Here is a 20,431-nt window from a genome sequence, read left to right as displayed (position 1 = left end):
TTATGTGTTGAAGAAGACTTGGACCCAAGCAGCACTGTCCAGAGGTGGGGCTTTGGGGGAAGTCATTAGATGATGAGTCTATGATCTCCACAGTGGATTAATTCACTGATAGCTGAATGGACTACTGGGAGATGATGGAAACTGTAGGCTATAGGGAAGAGTTGGAGAAAGCAGGTCACTACTGGTGTGTCATGGTTTGGTCCTTCTTGTCCCTGCTCCTTTCCTTGCTCTCTCTCACTGTCTCCTTCCTGGCTGCCACAAAGTGAGCAGTTTTGCTCCACCACACCCTTCTGCCATAATGTTCTGCCTCATCTCAGAAGCAATGGAGCCAGTGGACCATGGACTAAAACATCTGAAACCATGAGCCAAAATAAAAGCTTTTTTCTAAGGTATTTTTCTCAGGTATTTGGTTAATAGTGACAAAGGGCGACTAACACAGATAATCACATCTCCCCCATTTTGTTCGGCATTCTGATCACTGTCACTGGTGGAAAGAAACTCAGAACTCCCTGGACCTGAAAAGATAATTTTTTTCTCCTTCTTGTGCAAAGATTGCAAACAATGTCAGCAGGCTGCTGTTACCCTGCTTTGAGAGATTGGCTTGTTATTTATGAAATACTTCTTTGTGTGGCTTCTACCTTTCCGTTGAAAACAGAATATGCATTTTTAATTGTCTTTAGAGGGTAATTAATATTATTAAAAGATCATGTTGGATATTCTTCAAGGGAAATAGAACTATGACCAAATAAATGACAAGATTAGAAAGTAAATTAATTTCTTATTGAGAAACTTAAATTGTAAATGAGTGCAGTCCTACTCAGGAACTCAAGGATTTATCATCACTAATAAGCTTTTATTGACATGCTTGTCCTTCAGTCTTGCCCCTTTCCTGAATGGGACAGGAGATGCATTTGAGTTTTTGAGTTGTGATTGTGGCTGCTGGCTTTCTCCTTATTTTTCTGGCTAACGTGTACAGTTCTCAGGGTCGACTAATTTTTTTTCCCCATTGTGGAGTGGAACTCTCTAAAAGCATGGATATTTTATTTCCAAAATAATTTGAAATATTTGTTGATACTTGGGAGTAAAAAGCAACCCCTGAAAAGATTGTTCAATACTGCACGGCTGATTACAGCATCTGCATACTCGACCTTGATGCTTCTGAAAACACCCATATGTCCATCAAAAGCTGAACAAATAAATGTTTTTAATTTGACTCTTACAAGAAGAAATTGTAGTTCTTGTTGATAGGATGTTAGGCTCCTGTTACTTTTTTTTTTAAGTGCTAGTAAAAGAGAGTACTCCTTCTCCATCTCTGCTTTGCAATGACCTTATTTCCTTTGCAATCAACCATATGATTTTTAGGTGTGTAAGTGCTGTTAATTGAAATGTGAAAAGTATTGGTAATGAAGGGGAAGAGTAACAAGAGAGAGAGAGAGAGAGAGAGAGAGAGAGAGAGAGAGAGAGAGAATGTGTCAGCAAATGAACAATACATGTAAAGTTGGGCAGTCAGTTGAAATGAAAGTCAATAAATACAGGTGAAACAAGCAAAAGACTACTTTTCTATTACTTTGCACACTGTGGTAATTGCAATAGTCCACAGCAGACTGAAAAGATTAAAGTAAATATCTGCCAGAAAGTTTAGGTCCTTTGGATTGAGAATGAAAAACAGTCTTTGGGGAGTACATAAAGTTTTTCAAAGACTGTTCTGTTCTGAATACCAAACAGGTTCGCTGGACAGATTCCCTTCAGAAGTGCTGAGGAAAGGTGGTGTCGGCAGCTGCCAACACAGATGCCTGGGCAGACAGTCCTTACTGATGAATGATTCATCTCAACTAATGTTGCCCATAATATTTTACTTCCTTGAGCTGGGGTTCAGGAAGGTGAAGATACCAAAATTCAAATGCATACATTTCAGAAATTTAATTTTTGCCTTACTATGGTGCAGAACTGTGTTCAAAACTGAGGCCTATGAATTCTTCTTGACCTGTACTTCAATATTTCTATCTTCTATATTTCAAAATACCTCCAAAATGTCAGTTTAATCACCATCACCATATATGGACCAAATCTCCTGAGTATAAACTGCTCCAAAGGAAGTTCTTGGGATTAAAAAATAAATTATTAATTATAAAAACTCATCTTCCCTGAGTATTTTCTAAGGTGGTCACATTTTGCTTTATATTTATTTATAAGTATACAGAATGCTTATAGAAATTATAGTTTTTGTTATTGACCTGAGGAGAGGCTAACTCACCATTTAAAACCATTTCTAGGCCAAATAATATTATTTTAAGTCCTTAAGACACAGAACAGACAGTCCAACTGTTTCACTTATTTAGTGAATTTGTGGAAAATGAAGAGAATTAAGTTTTTACTATTTTACAATTTTTCAACTAATACAGTTTTAAATATTTATTCAAAATACCAGGGAGTAGCATCAGTTATATTTTAACTAATTCTTTGAAAATTGATAATGCTCTTGGTGTTTTTGTTGTTCTTCTTCTTGGAAAAACATTCTTTTGACAAAAACATCCAGAAAGTAAAAAAAAAATATTTAGAGTAGTCATTGTGTTCTTATTTCTTAGTAAGCTATGAATCATTTAGCTCATAGTTTGATGTTTGAAATAAACAAATCTTTGTGGATGTGTGCCAGGGCATTTGGGCTTATAGGTAACAAACCTTCCATGGCAGAGGACTCATATTTTCTTCTCTTTGTAAGCCATAACTTGGTGGAAATTCACATGTACTAAAATCTAGAAAATGGTTGAAGAATCTGATTAATGCAGTAATAATATTGGTTTTAAAAAGTAAAACATGCACAGAATATCTTTGCACAATATACATCTTTCAGCAATGTTGATAGTGTTGAGAAATATTTCTATCTACTTGTCGTCATCTATCTATCATCTATTTATAGTAAATTCTGTTTAACAATTGTTTGTTTGAGTCAGATATGCCACACAAGAAAATTAATCTTATCACCTTGTAGCATACTTGTGTTTTGACCCAAGATAGTTAATGCCTTGTTAATTCTTGAGGCTCATGTTTAAATGATTTGGCTGTTTTAAAATATTACATTTACTTTCAGAATGAATGAAGCCACTGGAAAATTAAAAGAGAAATTTAAAATGTATTTGCATCATGGTCTCATGGATAGCATACCAAGTTACCATTAGGAGAGAGCCAGCAATGATCCAGTATGTTAGCTTTTATAAGTCTCATTACTAAAGATTCATAAGTCAGATTTATTCTTCTGGCACCAAATAGAGGCAGGTTTCCAGACTTTATTTTTTGCCTGTTGAAACACCAAATGTGAGTGAAAGTAATGTCTCTGAATTAAAAAAAAAAACCTGCAAAAACAATCATGATGAAATAGAGTGAAATATCTTTTTATATTTATTTTATTACCTTTTAATCTTTCCTTGAGAATCTTATAAGAGAAGGTCTGGGCAGTGATGATGCTGAGGATACAGGGCTGGATAAAGTCCCAGAGGCCATAAGTACTTCATTAAGAAAGAATAATTTCCTAGCTGGGCATGGTTTTGCACGCCTACAATTCCAATGGCTTGAGAGGTTGAGGCAGGAGGACTGGAAGTTGAAAACCAGCCTCAGCAACTTGGCGAGACCTTAAGCAACTAAGTGAGATCCTTTCTTAAAATAATAAATAAAAAGCCCTGAGGATGTGGCTCAGTTGTTAATTAATGTCTTTGGGTTCAATCCCTGGTGCCAAAATAAATAAATAAATAAATAATAAAGTAAAAAAAAGTTTCCTGTCTCATGCAAAAAAACATTATTGAGCTGTGAAGTGTGGGTAAAAATGTCTGAGATATGATTTCCTCAAGATAAAATTTGGGTCAAAGTATACTAAAAGATCAAATTATTTTGTCATTTTTTCTTATGTTTTCAATGCTTCCTGTTTTCTGTCACCCTTGTTTTTCTGCTAGTCTGATCAGCTAACTCTTTAGAAAAGGAGTTTAGGCAAAGGTAATGTGAATCTCAGAGTGCTTGATTAAAGATCCCTCACCATCCAGAAAGAGGAAAATAATTTTTAATTGAAAAAAGACAAATTGTCTTTATATGCATTTATTTTTATAGTAACTTGTGAGGTTTTTAAAGAATATCAATGGTTGGCAATATGTTACTGAATCATCAAAAACCATATTACACAATGTCACATCTTTGTTCAACCACTAAAGTATTCCTAGAGGCCTGTCTTCACAGGATTATTGAATCTGTCTTTTCCATTTTCCATTTAGAATACAAAACACATAAAAGGTCTTCTAAACACTTGGATTAAACATAACTAATAATCCTAGAGCAATCAATGTGAGCACCTCCATAATTTTTACATGAACTATCATAGAGAGGATTGTAACGAAACAGGTAAATTGCATGACATTTATAAAATCTTAAAATTGAATAGTGTTTGATGATCTGGAACTCCGGGCACATCTTAATAAACATTTGTAATACAAACCAAAAGATACAATTGCACTTTTCCAGCTACCTGTGGAAAGATTGGGCCATCAAAAATTCCATTTAGGATGATAAATAACCAAAAGAAATTTGAACATATGTTACAGTTGTGTTTTTCAAAGTTTTGGAAGCTTTTGTCCTTGGCGATAATTGAGGAATCCTGAAGCAACATGCTAGTTTCAGGAGAAAGGAAAACTAAACATTTTAAATATCATTCCAAATTCCAAATATGAGATTATGATTTTCATGGAAATTCTTGAATACTTATTTTTAAACAGTGAATATGCATTAATTTTTCATATGTGATACTATTATATTAACTTATCTTTTACGTTATTTGGGTATTGAGGGATTTCTTTTTTGGCTAAATATTTGTTTATACAATTTACCTAATATTATAATCATGATTTACAGTTATGTCAAATGGCTCCAAAAGAATTACTGAAGCACAAGACAACTGATTAAAATGGTACTCTAAATACTGTAACTTGGCATTACCTTTATAATGAATAGCTCTCATTGCAAACACTATAGATGTGAATCTCTTTAAGAGAATCACACGCAGTATGAATAGTCTGGTTTGATAGCTTTGCTAAAAGAGACAAAAAAGAAAAGATGAAGTATATGCTTGGCTTTTGTTAGCTGGCAATCTACTTTTCCCAGATGCTGAGAATGCTATTTTGAAAAGTTTCACAAGTCTTTAAAGGAACACAGTGTGTTATGGAAAGTACAGTGAAATTTTTGGTGAACTAAATTTTATTTAAACTTTCATTATTTTTATAAACAGTTATAAGTTATATTACTTTCAAGAAGATTGTAAATATAGCTCCTAATAAATAAAATGACAAAAACTCTCTTAAAACAGGAAGTAAAATCATCTTTTGATTAACAAGATAACATCTCTGTAATTATCCCATCTTTTAGATACTTTACAATTTATTTGTATAAATTAATATTGTGAAGAATCTGACTTAGTTCTTGGCATATATAAGAAAGAGCTTTGTAACTGGTAAGTGCTTTTTTTCATTTTATTAGAAAAGAGTACAATAAATTTTCATGAAGTCTTGAAAACATTGCTACTGGGATTGATATTGACGAAGTCTAACTCCAAATTTAGAAAGAAAAGGTATTGCTTCAAAAATTAGATTACCAGGAAATGAAGATGGTGGAGTGGATCTAGGCAGTGACTCTTGACCTCTCCTTAGCCCAGAAAGGAAGCAGTGAAAGAACAGCTGACCAGAAAATTGGGTGATAGAGTCATACTCTAAAACTCAGTATTGGACAGTTTGAGATTTGAAGGGACTTGACATTTGGTTACCAGAGCAGAAAATAAGGACAGAATTCCTTGACCCCAAACCCTGACCAGAAGAGGGTCAGGTTACAAAGAGAGAAAGGAGAGAAAAAGCCCATAAGTTTGCTTCCATAACAGCAGAGTAAAACAAAAGCAGACCAAGTCAAAAGGGAATGGGGCAGCCAAGAGAGTGAAGTTGATCACAAAATTTAACCCAAACTGTGGACTGAAACCTGTGTGCTAGGGAGGGCAGCCATTTTGTATAGTTCACAGCTAGCCAGCTTCCCTAGAAGTTAAATCAACAATTTCTCCCTGTCTTCAGATAATAACAAATAAAACCAGAGGGAATACTTCTGAAATGGGCTGTCTCAGTAATTCAACTAGAAGGAACTTGTAGAGGGATCACTGTTCTCTGAAAGTTACTTAAATCCCCTCCCCACACACCACTAACAAGTGAGTGTGGTGGAACTCACCCTAGAGCTACTCACCGCTGGGGAGTGCTAACTCCAGCCCAACACCCCACACAGATTCTCCAGAAACTCAGGCAAAGACAGGTCAACTGACCCCATACCCTCACCATGATGATGGGTAAAACTACAGTGAGACGCACTAGCCAGGGAAGAGGCTTCCATGCCACAGATGACCAACAAAGAGCCTGACCCTGCAGTGTACCCAGTTACAGACAGCCATTAAGTGCTTAAACAGCACTGCTCCATAGACATCCCAGCAGAGGGATCAGGCACCTGTGACTCACAGCAATGGGCAGTAGAAGTTCAGATGCAGGTAAGCCAATTAACCCCTATACGAGTCACAGGGGTAGTACACTGATGATCTACCTTTCTGAAAAGAACCAAACAGAAATCCTAGAAATAAGATTGAAAAAGTCAAATTAAAAGTTCAGTTTAAAACATTAACAATACATTGCACCTTGGAGGCTTCTGTATCAAGATCACCAAGAGAGAGCCTGCAAACACTGTTCCCACACTTGCTGTTGGCCACCAAGCTCTATGCCACTTTAAGTAAGGCCCTGTGGAGGGGAGGAGGCATGCAGCATTCCATAGCATTCAATGTTACAGCCCTGAGCCCTGCATCCTGTGCCACCGCACCTAACAGAAACTGCCTGCAGAAGCAGCATAGTCCCATCCAAGCCTGCAGACTTGGGTCACTGGATTGAGGAATAAGAACTGGCTAGTGAGAAATCCATAGCAAACAGGGAAGCAGATCCTGTGCCCCACCACCTCTAGGAAAGTCCACAGCTGCAAGACTCAGTGTTGCCAGTTAAACTCAATTTTCATTCAAATGCTTGAACCCACAGAAGAAAATTCCCAAGGATCACCCCAAACAGCTAGCTGAGAACTGCATACATAAAACCTCACAGAAGGGATTACAGAGGAGCACCCCAGAGACAACGACCACCAACTAGTGAACCTAGACACAAGCCCACTGACCTGTGACCTGTGCACTCCAGAGACAGCAGCCCTACACCTCCTCGACTCTAATATAATTCTAGGAGGTCCCCTTTGATCTTTGGTTTTTATAGGTACCTACTAGCTTTCTGTCTGGTCAAAGAAGATGTTCTTTAATTTGTCTGTGACTTAGTGGCCTAGTAATTCCCTGTTACAGGGGTATACTCTTGTGTGTGCTCCTGAAGGCAACACTGTATCCAATGCTATTTAATTCAGTATAGGGTATCCTGTGTATATTTCAGAGTGTGCAGGATATGTTAGTCTAAGGTAGAGGTATTCTAGTCTGTTTGATGTGATGCTGGGTGATCTGTGGCCAATAATGTTCTGGAATAAGTTGACACCACAGTGGAGGAAATATTGGAGAAGTAATTTAGAAAATTCATACTTAAAATGCCCATTGACAAAACTTTGCTGTTTTCTCGGGTTTTGTTTTGCTTTTGCTTTTTTACCCCTCCCCCCGCCCCTTTTAATGGTGTGTGCTGGGTGTCTCTATAATTTTGTTCAGATGACTGCAGAACCTGGAAAAGCTGTTGCTGCTATTGATGCATAACATATTACCATTATTGGTCTTTATATATATATAATTTGAATTTTTGGAAACTTTAGCTGTGCTATCGACTTTGGAAAAAGTATCCCAGTTTACCATGTTGAGTTGGCATTGTACAGAAATTAAAAACCATATTGGTCTAGAAATGTTGAACTTAATTTTTTTTCAGTTTGTACAGAGGTAATGCACTGTATTTAATATGTAAGTTCCCATTTATGAGGGTTTGATTACAGAAACTAATAAATTATTCTTTAAATAATGAAAAAAAAATGTCCATTGAGCTATAAAGAAATGTAAGAAATGAGCTGAGAAAGAACAGAAAGTGAAAGATCATTTCAATAAAGCAACAGAAATTCTGAAAAAAGAACCAATCAGAAATCCTGGAAATAAAAGACTGAATAAGTCAAATTAAAAGTTCAGTTGAAAGCATCACCAATATAATAGACCATTTTGAAAACAGATTCTCAGGTACTGAAGACAACAGACAGGCAGATAGACAGACAGACAGACAGACAGACAGACACACACACACACACACACACACCTGGTATTGGAAATAAAGTTGTCAATAAAGAAATGATGCTGAAATAATGAAAATTCAAGAAATCTGAGATGACATTAAGAGACCAAATCTAAGAATCTAGGAATCATCTAGATGAAGGCAGTGATATAAAAACTAAAGGAATACACAATCTTTTCAATGAAATAATATCAGAAAATTTCCAAATCTTAGGAATAAGGTCGAAATCTAAATACAAGAGACAGGAACCCAAATAGGCAAGTTAAAAAATTCTGTTCAAGACACATAATAACGACAATGCCTAATACATAGAATAAAAATAGAAATTTAAAAGCTGCAAGGAAAAAAAAAACACAGCAGATCACATTAAGAGGTAAGCCAATTAGGATATAAATTGATTTCGTAGCTCAGACCCTAAAAGCCAGGATCTTTAACAACTGCAATTTCCTTAGCCCCAGTTTTACTCCTGTCTTTCAAGTCCAAGTTTTTCAAATCTTTCTGCTCTGCTTTCTTCTCCTAAATATCACAATAAACTTGGCTATAAGCTGGTAGCAATATCTATGCCACTTCCTGAATGCTTTGCTGCCCATAAATTTCTTCTGCCAGATTAAGAAGTTCATCATTTTTGCCAGTCTCGCTGACACACACCTGTAATCCCAGCAGCTCAAGAGGCTGAAGCAGGAGGGAGTTCAAAGCCAGCCTCAGCAACTCAGCGAGACCCTGAGCAACTCAGCAAGGCTCTATGTCTAAATAAAAAAAAATAAAGAAAGCCTGTGGCTGTGGCTTTGCACCTCTGGGTTCAATCCCCAGTGCCAAAGGGGGAAAAAAAAGAAGTAGTTTATTGCTTTTAAAATTAGCCTCATAGAAAGTCTCAGGACATGGGCAAAATGCAGCAACTTCTCAGCCAGAACATAACATGAATGCCCTCTAGTCCAATTACCAATGTTGCCCTTCTTTTCCTCTAAACATCTCTTCACTGTCCACAGTCCTTTTGGCCTTCAAGTCTTTTGAGCTCCCACCAGAATTGGCCATTAAGCTCAGCTTACAACATCTAAAGCATTTCCAATTTGCTCTGCTAAAAATCTCAAAATTCTTCCCCCAAATTCCAAAATGCTCCAAAACTTTATGAACCACATGGTCAGGTTAGTCACATCAATGATCACATTTCTTGGTACCAATTTCTGTGTTAGTCAACTTTTTCACTACTTTTACTGAAAGATCTGACCAGAACAATCTTAGGAGAGGAAAAGTTTATTTGAGGACTCATGGTTTCAGAGGTCTTTGTTCATAGAAGGCTGGTTCCCTTCCTTGAGGTTTGAGATGAGGCAGAACATCATGGTGGAAGAATGTGTCAGATCAAAGTGGCTTACATGATGATCAGAAACCAGAGCAAGAGATCTCCACTTGCCAAATACAATATATACCCCCAAACCTCACTCCCAATGTCCCACCTCCTTTAGCCACACCCCACCTGCCTTCAATTGCCACTCAATTAATCCCATAAGGGGATTAATTCACTGACTGGGTTAAGGGTCTCACAACCCAATCATTTCCTCTCTGAACCCTCTTTTATTGTCTCACATGTGAGCTTTTAGGTAACACCTCACATCTAAACCATAACGTGTGGAAAGTACTTGTGGGTTCCATCCTAAGCACTAAAAATTTGAGGTCAGGTGGTGGGTGAAAAGAAATTTAGTAAGGTATACAGTGCTGTAAACAAAGTGGGGTCACATAGCCTCAAAAAGTCTTACAAGACAGAATAGCTGTTATTCAATACTATGTCTCTTGCTAATGACTCAAATAGGAAACAAATAGTAAAATCAGGGTGTGTGATTAAACAGTTCTTAGTATATTTAGCCATTTATGAATGTGGAGGAATGAAGAGTGAGAACATAGCTACTTGTCCACATGGAAGAACACTGCTCTGAAATAAGGAGCTCCATGAGTTTATGAATTGGCAGATGCTAGCTAATTGGTCTGAGTCTAGTGACATTAATCTTAACCACTATGCACTGGAGTGACTTCAATAAAAGCCAAACACAAAGGAGCAATAAAATATATCACTATGCCATATATGTTTGAATTCAATTGTAGAGGAAAATATGGTTTTCTAATGTTTTAAAAACTTGGAAAAAGTTAGATAAATATGTCATCATCTAGCTTGCAGTTGTGGGAAAAAAGGAGCCTGCTTTCAGATCTTATTATGGGGAGAAAATCAGTTTGTATCAAGATTTTTATTCCTATCCATCACTATGTTCCGTTGAATAGGGTTTTCATAATTCCTAAACTATTACACATAATGATGATATTTTCTGAATTGTAATTGTTTTTAATTGACTAGGATATAATTAATGTGCTGCATCATGGTCATCTGATAGTAGAGTAACATCTAAACTACAATATTCTTTCAGGCAATGATGAAAATATTTCAGAATTTTTGGCTTTTATTACTAAATAACAAATTTTAAATGATTCTTAAGAATTAGAATTCACTGTCTTGGGTATATCATGAGGAATTTACATTCCATTAGAGATTCTTTCTTTCTTTATTTATTTTTAAATTTGTTTTAATTAGTTACACATGACAGTGCAATGATCTTGACATATCATACATTTGAATCAGATGGGATATAATTTCTCATTTTTCTGAGTATACAGGTTACAGAATCCATTAAAGATTCTTAACCAAACCTGCATATCTCATCCCTCTCTCTGAGTCCCATCATGGGGATCCTAATATGTTAGGTTTGAAGTAGGACCTAGGCACTTGGGCACTAACAAAATTTCTGTTTTAAGCTGTGAAACAATAGATCAGATGACTGTAAAACACCAAGGCACATTATAATGAAAATGCCTACCATACATAATAAGGATAGAATCTTAAAAGCCACAAGAGAGAGAAATGATATCACATATAGGGGGAGAACTAATTTTGAGTGACTTTAACACACCTCTTTCACCACTAGAGAGATCTTCCAAACAAAAGCTGAACAAAGAAACTATAGAACTCAATAATACAATCAATAACTTAGTCTTAACTGGCATATATAGGATATTTCATCCTTCAACGAGCAGATACACTTTTTTTCTCAGTAGCACATGGATCCTTCTCTAAAATAGATCATATACTATGCCACAAAGCAACTCTTAGCAAAAATAGAGATACTACCCTGCATTCTATCAGATCTTAATGGAATGAAATTAGAAATCAATGGTACAATAAGAAATAAAAGCTACTCCAACACCTAGATACAAAATAATATGCTACTGAATGAACAAGAGGTTGCAGAAGACATCAAAAGAGGCAATTAAAAAAATTAGAGGTGAATGAGAACACAGATACAATTTATCAAAATCTCTGGGACACTATGAAGGCAGTACTAAGAGGAAAGTTCATTGCATGGAGTTCATTTCTTAAAAGAAGAAAAAGTCAACAAATAAATGACTTAACATTACATCTCAAAGCCCTAGAAAAAGAAGAACAAATCTATACCAAAAGCAGTAGAACACAAGAAATAATTAAAATCAGAGTTGAAATCAATAAAGTTGAAACAAAAGAAACAATTGAAAAAATTGACAGTACAGTTCTAATACTATACACCTTTTACCTTCATACCATATATAATTGTATAACTTCTAGTATTTTTCTATTGGTAACATTTCTTCAAATTTCTTTTTACTTCTTGCATCTATCCTATTTTCATGTATTTATTCCTTTATTTTAAACTAAATTAAGTATTTATTTATATTCATTTGTATATAAAAAAGCTTTATAATAAGCCTACATACATTATATCCATACATGTATAGTATACACACACACACACACACACACACACACACACACTTATAAAAGAATCCTTGCTTCTGTCACCAGTGTTATTATATTATTTATCTTTTGCTTTCTCAGACAAAAATGATAAAAGGAAATGATGGTGGTTTGCAAAGTCTGCTGAGGATATACAAAATTATTCTAAGGCTCTACTTGGGGAAAATACAATTGCAAATGGAAATTAAATGTTCAAGGACATGTTCAATACTGGAAATGTTAGCTACATCTGAGCTTAAATATCATGAACCTAAGTTGAAACATGTTGCCTTTATCAATAGAAATCAAGTAGTAGTAAGGGCTTTCTATTTATCAGTATATTATAAATCATTAATTATTACTTTTTTGACACTTATACTATCCATTATTGATGTGTTCTCTGAGTAGGGCATCAGGCTTTCTCCAAATAATCTAGAATTCTAAAAATATTCCATAAGCATATGAATTTGCTTACGTAATTTATGGTTGGCATTTCAGTTATTTACCACAAATCTAAATGCATAAATTACTCATTTTAGTGCTGTGGTAAAACAACTTAATAATGACATAATCAGACATTGTTTCATAAAAAGTATTTGGGATCCTGAAGAACTGTTTGCAGTTTTTATTTCTTTCTTGTGTATGTTTGTATGCCTCCAATGAAATTAAGAATTTCAAACCAGTTTTCTTCAGACAATTCTCCTGCAATAATCTTTAAAAACAGGTCTTGGAAAGTAGTAAGCTACAGTGTAGTTTAATAAGATATCTTAATTATTCCATAATCACTAATAAATTTGTCTCTCATATCTATCTTATAATCCTAGAAGAAAAGTTAGAACAATCTAAACCATCCTCTTTTCATATCAGGCAACTGCAATCTCCATGAAGTCTTAGATAACAATGTGAGGATGAGAGGAAAATACAATTATGTGCTATTTACTGGACAGTTAAAAAAAACTTACTGCCATATTACATATGATGAGATATAAAATTTCTATTTAAAAGCATGTATGGAAGTTTAAAAGGATGAATTTTACATTTTCAAATAATATTAAAAAGTTAAAATTTATTTTGCTGAAATAATCTAATACAAATATTATATTAAACTATAGCCTTTTTATTTGATTATAAATGGAACAAGTTTTATTTCATCTTAACCTCATTTCCCTCAGAATATGTACAATGGTAGTCAAATATCATTAGGCATGTCCAGCTCATTAATGTTGCCTCCCTTGTTCAAATGATCAATTTTAGAAATATTGCCAAATATTGCTGCAAGCCTACTGACTCATTTTCAGTGACTGATGATGCTGGAAATGTCGATATTTTTATTCAGTGTTTCACCTGTTCATGCATCTCTGAGGTGGTTTGAAATATATAAAGCCTCATCATTGGTTGTTGAAACACTTTGAAATCAATGAAATGTTTGATTATCTATTATTGTCTCTCCATTCTCTTCCCATTCACAAAAGCTGTATTTTCTAATAGCCCCAAATGATGTGTGCAGGCCCATGTCAAAAAATCTTTTTTAACACTGTGATGTGGTTTGACTTTAATGAGTGAATGGGTGAGATAATTCCAGTCCAACTGCTTTGATTTGAATCCTGTCTCTCCCAGTTCCTCACTGTGTGATGTTGAGCAATCATTTCTCTCTTGGTTACTTAATCTGGAATAATAGGATAAGAAGTAGTACTAGGAGTTGTTAGGATTAAATGAATAGTTACAGGTAGAGACCTAGTGCCCGCAATAGCTCTCAAGGGTGCACAACTAAATTATGTGTTTGCCTTTAAAGTGTTCTGGAAAAAATCAGCTTTATTTTCCCATATCCAAACTTAAAAATCACCTAATATGTTATAAGTACTGTCTAATGCTGAATGTATGACTCAAATGCAACATCCAGTGTCTTTATAGTGCCATGATTTAGAGTTTCATCAGAGGGCACAGACCACACAATAGACCTCCAACATAGTGGTAAAGATCCCAAAGAGAGTTATAAGATGCTAATTGAGGACAATTATCCCCAATTTGAGCATTCAGGAAATATTTTTCTTGAGGAAATTGGGAAGATTGGGAACTGCTCAGTATTTTTATTCCAAATAATTCAATGATAACAAATTTTGAATATTTATGAATGCATTTAGAAATATCCTTCCTGACACTTTTTGGATGATGAAACTTATCCAGATTCTTGGAAAATGCAATTTTTTTTTCTCATTCCATGAGATCAGATCATCTCCTACCTATTCTTGTTGCAGTTTTCTATCAATAGGTAAGTCACTTTGCAATTTCTTGAATACTTTTACTTTTAATTCACACTTCCTATATCTAACTAATTTCTGTGATGTTTTAATAATCTTAATATTCATCTTCTCCTCTGTACTCTCAGTCTCTAGATATCTTCTTCCTCAATGATCCTGTTCTTCAGCATACTCAGAAACTAACTTCCAATTTATATCATAGTCTGTGCCACTACCTAGGCAACCCCTCGAATAATCTCAATCTCAAACTGTGTAGTTTTTGACCACCATGTTCTGTGTTTCCAGTTTATTTTCTTTAGGGTTCTAAATCCAAGTGTTTTGACCCCACAGGGACTGTAATCTATTTTTTAAAATTTTTCTTTTCCTCTCTTTTTATATCCTCACTTCCCTTCTGGCCAATAAAATGCCAAAATCAACCATTGTACTAATTTTCTTGCAAACCTGTAACTTTCCCCTACTTTCATTTTGTCCTATTTATTTGTGGTAGAGAAGCCTACTTACATATGTATCTTCATACGTGTAGATAAATACACATTAAAACCATCTCACTTGAAATTCTTCATCACAAATCTGCTGTGATCCATTAATTTTTACTAAAAACAATTCCCTAGTCCATTTCATTTACTGTTATGTTTTTCTGGATAACCATTTCACGCCTTTTTCATTAGTTATCTATCTCTGTGTAATACATTATATTCAGCAGCTCAAAGCAACAAACATTCATTATACCAGAGGTTCTTATGGATAGAAACTGGGTGGAGTGTAGCTTGATGTCTCTCACAGAGCTTCAAGCAAGGCACTGGCCAGAGCCAAAGTCTTTTGAGACCTCACTGCAGGAAGATCTATTTCTAAATTCATAATTCTTCACAGATTTAGGTCATCACGGGCCTGGGGATAAAGAATTCAGTTTGTTGCTATATGGACCCTTCCAAAGGCAGCTCCTAACATGGCAGTTTGTTTTCCCCAGAATGAGGCTGAGAAGGACTAAAGTCTCAGCGATTTTTAGATCCAAACTTTAAAGTGACATCTCTTTACTTTTACCACTTTCTGTTTGTTAGAAGTAAATTACTAGGCCCAGCTTACCACCTAAGGGAAGAGGTTACAAAAACAAAGTAGGATCATTGGTGGATACCTTGGAGGCTGCCTCCCACACCTTTCTTTTTCTCCTTACATTTCCAAAATTTCCTTTCCCCAGCCTCCTCTTTATCTGATATCCTTTGTTTCCATTGCATGAAAACTTAGGGAGAACCATAATGGATCTCGGGTTTCATCTATCTACCTTTGTGCTGCGCCAACATCTTCTTGGTTCTTCCTGTTCTTAGGTGAGTTATCTTTGCACACCTAGCTTGAGACTAATGTCCTACTACACACAGAGCATATGCTTTCTTGAACACACGCACTCTTGAGTACATAAAGATATCACTCCAACAATTTCACCCTCTTTATTTTATTATCATTGGATCTTCTTTCATATTATCATTTCTTCTATCTTCAAAACTCTGTCTTGGTTGAATATCCATTTATAGCCACAGCACAATTTTTGTACCTGCCTGCTTGGATGCCATTTGAAAAATGTGCTTCTGCTCATTACAGCAATTCCTTTTCCCTATTTCCTCTACCATAATTGTATTGTAATTGTATTACATTAAAAGCATGCTTATCATTTTGAATCTTTTAAAAAGTATTTATAGCAGAAATTATGTTGTTTTAATTTTTTAATACAAAACAGAGAAAAGAGATGAATATGAGCAAACTCAAGAATTTCAAAATAAATATAAAGACCAGAGGTGTGTAAACTTTGTTCATTCTGTAGGGCTTCTGTAGAATAGTAAATTCAGTTCCTAAATTGTAACACTGTCAATTTACTAGTTGCAAGGTGTTTTTTGGGTAGCAATCAACATTGTCAACTGGTAAATACTTTTCGTGTTCCACAGTAGAATGACGACTTTCTCATTGAAACTTTTCTTATTCTCTTCCTTCTGAAAAATATTAAATTTTTCTAACTCACATTAGTTGTAAAAAAAAAAAAAATTGGGCCTTTAAAAATATTAGACCTCTTTATACTGTGGAGTGATGAATGTGCTCATTCTTAAATAAAATAATCTTGTCCACAATGCTTCTGAATACATAAAACACCCACGTTATGTTCTTTTTCATTGCATTTACCAGGGATTAACTGGAAATTATTTGAGGCCGGGAATTTGTCTGCTATGTTGTAGAGGTGTTCAGATGGTTTTGATCCTCACAGGATCAAGGATGTCTTTCTATGGGTCAGGCTGTTGTTATTCAGTCAGTATGCATGACACCCTAGAATTTATATGTCCCAAATGCCTTTAAAAATTGTCATTTAAATAGGATTCCAAGGCAACAAAGGCAATTCCCATTACTGTCCTAGTTGTTAAATCTGGATATCAGCAATGTACGTTTAGATTTATTACCTCCTGTAAAATCACAATGTTCTTATTGCTTAGCTTGCCAAAAAAAGCCTTTATTTCTAAAAGGAGTAATCCCATACCTGAGAGAATGATATGGACACTAAAAAGGGATGTTACTAACTCATCATTTACCAAGATCCTCATGTTATAGCCTCTTGCACACCAAATCATACCTCTCTAGAATTCTGATTCCTCGTTGCAGTACTTTCAATCTTGACCCATATGCTATAGTTTGTATTGCAGAACTGCTCAAGACTGCTGAGATTTTGTATTAAGAATCAAATTATTTTTAAAGGCCCAGGAGGATCTGTTCTCCATGGAGAGAAATACACACTTGAAAGAAAATAAAAATGCACAAAAACATTGCAAACAGATTTTTAAAAACCAGCAAGGACTATCTGGAATATACCATCCTTGACAATGCACCTTCAGTTAACCCCTGAAGACTAGTAACATTTTCTGCATCTTGAATGAATATTCTTTGTTTTCAGTGGAGTGCCCTAAAATACAAGCAGGATTTGTTAAGTGTACACTGACTCCAGATAAGTGATTTTTGTGAATATTGATTTGTTCTGACATGGCTTATACCATCTACTGCCTTATCATAGTCATTATTTGATTATTTACAGTCTCAGTATTTGCCAGTGGAAGCATTAATGCAATAGCAACAGAAAAGGGCTGAGACAGCGCTGAATCACAGTCTTGTGTAGTTAGTTCTCTGGTTAATATTCCAACTCAGCATTCAAGGAAATTGAAAATCTTAGTAAGGTTAATTTGAGTCTTTAAGAAAAGGGAGTTAACATTTTTTCCTTCTGGTTTTGGGGCTACATATTATTAAAGAAACAGTGCAGGCTATAATTATGATGCCCAGGAATTCATTGCCTGTGTTTTCTGTTTCAGTCTGGTTTAACATATGACTAATTTGTTGATAATGTAAGCTTAAAATGTTTCTTTTCTTTAAAAAAAATTAATTTATTCTAATTAGTTATACATTATAATAGAATACATTTTGACACATTGTACACAAATGGAGCACAACTTCTTATTCCTCTGGCTGCATGGTGCAGAGTCATGCCAGTAGTGTAGTCATACATGTATATAGGGTAATAATGTCTGTCTCATTTTACCATCCTTCCCATCCTCACCACCCCACCACTCCCCTCACTCCCCTCTGCATAATCCAAAGTTCCTTCATTCTTCCCTAACCCCACCTACTATGGAAAAAATGATTCTTAATAAATATTTATTCTTTAAAATTTTTTTTGTGACGTTCTATGTGAAGCATTGAGCCAACATGCATAAGGTAATTATAATTATGGACTCTTCCCTTGAAGGAGGACAAAATGTAAATTAACCTTTTTTATTATGTAAAGCATGAAGTGATGTTTTATATGGCATAAAAGAATAGAATCCAAAGTGGTGCTCAGTGAGTTTTTTTTTTTTTTTTTTGAAAACCTGATTGATAATTTCAAACAGACTGTCAGTGATATATTTGATTTGAATGTGTTGTTAGGACATGAGAGAGAGAGAGAGAGAGAGAGAGAGAGAGAGAGAGAGAGAGAGAGAGAGAACATTCCAGATATAGAAAAATATCCTAAAAAATCACAGATGATTCTAACACATAAAAAACATGCCAAAAATTTATTTGGTTAGACTATAAAGTGGGCGATTAGAATTAATATAAGATAATTTCAAAAGTATGTGTTTAAGTCACATTTGATTTGAATTTGAATTTTAGATCATAAAGTTAGAACTTTCCTGTGTAGACATTGGGCACTTGTGATTTCTTCAATTCTTTGATACTTGTCTTATTCAATTTCCCAAGAAAATATCAATTTATGAACCTAATCCTGCTCAGAGCAAGAAGTCTGTCTGCACTCTGTTACCACCATTTGATAAGACTTGAACCATACTGTGTTTTTGACATGGTATAATGGGTTCCTGGGTCTAAGGAATACCTCAATTGTAGCATTCTCTATCCATCCATGTTGTTCCCTGTCAAATTAGAGGTGTTAAAAGCCTTAAGTTTCATATAGAAATTTTTTTGGGTTATACGTACAAATATCTCACTTTCTAAGCAACATTGACACTCTTCTGGATTAAAATTTAATTTCTTGGTGTTCTTAAACTCTCCTATTCAGTTTAAATCTCCACTTTAGAAGAAATGGGTTGATCCTTTTTTTAAATATTTATTTTTTAGGTGTAGATGGACACAACACAATGCCTTTATTTTTATGTGGTGCTGAGGATCAAACCCAGGTTCCACTGGTGCTAGGGTAGCGCTCCACCGCTGAGTCACAATCCCAGCCCTGGATTGATCCTTTCTGTACATCTGGTAACAGGCTGGAAACCTGCTATAGATAAAAAGATTGCTGGAAATCTGACTGCATTTTCACCTATGTAATCTTGCTCCTTTGAGTATTTCCCTCTACCCAAGCCTTTTGAAATATCTGCCTGAATCTTGTTTGAGAGTATCACCTTCTGGTATGAACCTGGTAATTCCCAGATACTTATTAAATTAAAATTTAATTGATAGATAAAAACAAAACTCGTACATACTTATGAGATATATGTTGTTTCAATACATGTGTATATTATGTAATGTTTAAATCAGATTTAATATATCTATGTCCTCAAACATTTATCATTTATTTATTTTTATTTGTTCTAATTAGTTATACATGACAGGAGAATACATTTTGACACATCATACATAAATGAAGTATAATTTCTCATTCTTCTGGTTGTACATGATGTAGACTCACACTGGTCGGGTAGTCATATATGTGCATAGAGTAATAATGTCAGATTCATTCTACTATCCTTCCTACTCCCATACCCCTTCCTTTCCTTTACTCCCCTCTACCTAATCCAAAGTAACTTTGTTCTTCCGTAGCCCACCCTTATTGTGAATTAGCATTTGCATATCAGAGAAAACACTTATCATTTCTTATGGCAAAGCTTTCAAAATTCTTTTCTCTAAGTTTTTGAACTATACAGGTACATTGTTAAATCTATAACCATCCTACTGTGCAACAGCACATCAAAACTTTTTCCTCCTACCTATAATTTGGTGCCCGTTGACCAATCAACAATTTTTTAAAGATTACTGTTGAAATATATTAAATATATAAGCAGCAAAGATATGGATAATAAATAATAAAGATATAAGCAGCAAAGATATGTCAGAAAAGTGGATGGCTCTGGATAAGAAATAACATCTCAAAATTCTTAAATTCTCTAAGTAATACATATCTGCTGGGATTTACCTATCCCATAAATAAATTATTTTATATATTATAGGTTGTGTGGAAAAGTATATAGATGATAACTCATCAGTTTCTACATTAAGAATAACTTACTTTGTATGTCTGATTTCCTGAGATATAAGTCTACATTTAAACTATCTTTCAAGCTGATTTTTTTTTTCAAGTTTCTTAAGTAAATTCATTACTTTTTTCTTCATTGAGTTGGAATGTTTCAGTTCATGGCAATGATCATTCTTCACATACTCCTTGTGCAATTTCTTTACAAATAATTTATCAGTCTTAATTAAAGCTCCATGTGAAAAATATTACCTTTAAATGAGACCCATTCATAAGATATAAAAATCACCTATATATTCTTTAG

This window comes from Marmota flaviventris, chromosome 5 (genome assembly GCF_047511675.1).
Source record: "Marmota flaviventris isolate mMarFla1 chromosome 5, mMarFla1.hap1, whole genome shotgun sequence".
NCBI lineage: Eukaryota > Metazoa > Chordata > Mammalia > Rodentia > Sciuridae > Marmota > Marmota flaviventris.
The sequence above is the reverse complement of the archived record's forward strand: the minus strand, read 5'-3'. Positions refer to the sequence as shown.